Source organism: Mus pahari, chromosome 16 (assembly GCF_900095145.1).
Source record: "Mus pahari chromosome 16, PAHARI_EIJ_v1.1, whole genome shotgun sequence".
Lineage (NCBI taxonomy): Eukaryota > Metazoa > Chordata > Mammalia > Rodentia > Muridae > Mus > Mus pahari.
This window is the reverse complement of record NC_034605.1, coordinates 16,067,089-16,069,467: the sequence shown is the minus strand read 5'-3', so window position 1 is coordinate 16,069,467 and position 2,379 is coordinate 16,067,089.

Below are 2,379 nucleotides of genomic sequence, written 5' to 3'. Positions count from 1 at the left end.
CGGGGTTTCAGGATGTGCCAAAGTATACAGGCTGGTAAAGGTTAACCTAAGGAGGCTAAGGAGATGCCCTAATCTATGCTGGATGAACACTTCCAGTTTGTGTGCTTTAGGGTTGTCAATGCTCTGACTTGAAATCCCCCAGTCCTGCTCTGTAAGTAAGCTCAATATACTCACTGGCTCCCCCAGGGACTAGTTAGTGAAATCATCCTTTGATTTGTCATTGGAAACTGATGAGGAGGGGGTAAACATTGTTTATCTCTCCCTTGGAAATATCTTTAACAGTCATTGGGTTCAGTGGGAAAATGAGCATAGAGCAATATGGGAGCTGCTGGGGGCTGGGATTGTTATGGAAGCATGAAGGTGAAGCTGCTGATTCTGATCTGGGACAAAGTGTTCTGCAAAGTTGTTGAAGTGTGAACTTGGCCTTCAAGGAGGAATGTATAATAAGCTTCGCACTTGAAGATGGGTGTCTCTGTATCTGGCCAAAGCCAAGGCCTTATGACTAATTCATCTGTTTGCAAGTCAGCAATCTGTGCTAGGCAGGGGCTCATCTCTCTCTCCTGTATCATATCTCAAAGACTCTGTACATGTTTCTGTCTTAGAATTCCTTTTCAATTCTGTAACTAAGAGCAGAAGAAAGGAGAAGAGGAGGAGGAGGAGGAGGAGGAGGAGGAGGAGGAGGGAGAATATATGTATATATGTATAGTGTATAGTTTTTTTTTTTTTCTTTCTCTTCTCTCAACAGGAAATCTTTCAACCTTGTTATCTGGGAAGAAATAAGAAGCCTGGTCTATTTGCACTTTTGAGATCAGCTGACACCTTTGCACACTGATTTCAGTAAACAACAGGCCAGTCAGTAAAATATTTATGCACCCAACCACCTCACTAGCTATTGCCTCTGCCAGTCTATTCCACCTATGAAAATCCCACTTGTAGTGAAAATCCTGTCAAATTTTAGATCCTCCTTAAAGGCCACCTTGGTAATAGCAACCTGTAATCAATTCCCATTTTCTGCCTCAACTAGAAACATATTTATCTTATACTGTTTGTGTGTGTGTGTGTGTGTGTGTGTGTGTGTTCGTGTGTGTTCTGATGTATGCTTAGATATGTGGACCTGTTTGTGTGCTGTGATGCATGCATGTATATGAACATGTGTCTGTATGATATATGCACATGTGTGTATGTGTGTGATGAATTCATTCATGTGCAATATTTATGTGTGTGTCCATCTGTGTACACACACTCTGCATGCAGAGGCCAATGGGAAGTCTCAGTATTTCAAAAAATAAAAAAACTATCTCAGTAAATTTGGGTATGGTCAATCATCAGTCCATCCTTTGAAAGACAGTTTCACTCATTCAATTAATTAATTTATTTGAATGTTCACTAATTCATTTATTCACTTTTCAGTATGGGGAATGAACTTAGGGCCTTGTGCAGGTTAGGCAATATTCTACCAATAAGCCACTCTCCAGTCCTCTTTAGAGAGAGTGTCACTAAGTTGTCTAAATTGGCCTTAAATTTACTCCATGTGATCCTCCTGCCTCAGTGTCCTGAGTAGTTGGAATTGCAGGCCTAGGATTACCACCAAGTCTGTTCACCCATTTCTTACCTCTCTGAAAGAATACAAGCAACTTCTACCCAACAGATAGTCATCTGGGTATGCTGGACCTTGCTTTAAAGAATTCCAAATGTTATAGTATTTTTTGAAAAAAAGTTGTTTATATTTGTATACACACACACACGCACACACACACACACACACACACACACACACATGCATAGGTGAGTCTTTGTGTGTTTCTGAGGCAGATGGTTCTGCCCTTTCACCATGTGGGTTTTGAGAATTGAACTTGGGACATCTGGGTGGACAGTAAGTATCTTTACCATCTGCAATGTCTTGTCACCCTGCAAATTTCATTCTTAATATTTGAAAGAAAACAGAATTCTTTTTAAAAAATATTTATTTATTTATTTATTTATTATATATAAGTACACTGTAGCTGTTTTCAGACACACTAGAAGAGGGCATCATGTTACAGATGGTTGTGAGCCACCATGTGGTTCCTGGGATTTGAACTCAGGACCTCTGGAAAAGCAAAAACAGAATTCTTAATGTGAGTATCACTGCCTTAGTCTGTTCCATGTTGCTAAAACAAAATACTCAACTCCAGGTAATGAAAAGAAGATACAGTTATCTGGCTCATGATTCTAGTGGCATGGTACCATTGTCTGTCAAATGCAAGTTGGTATATCACAATGTGACTGAGAAATGGAAAATGGGGACCATGAAGGAGCAAGGAAGAAAAATTCCTGGTAGGAGCAACCCCCTCAACACCCCCCCACTCTCTCTCTCTCTCTCTCTCTCTCTCTCTCTCT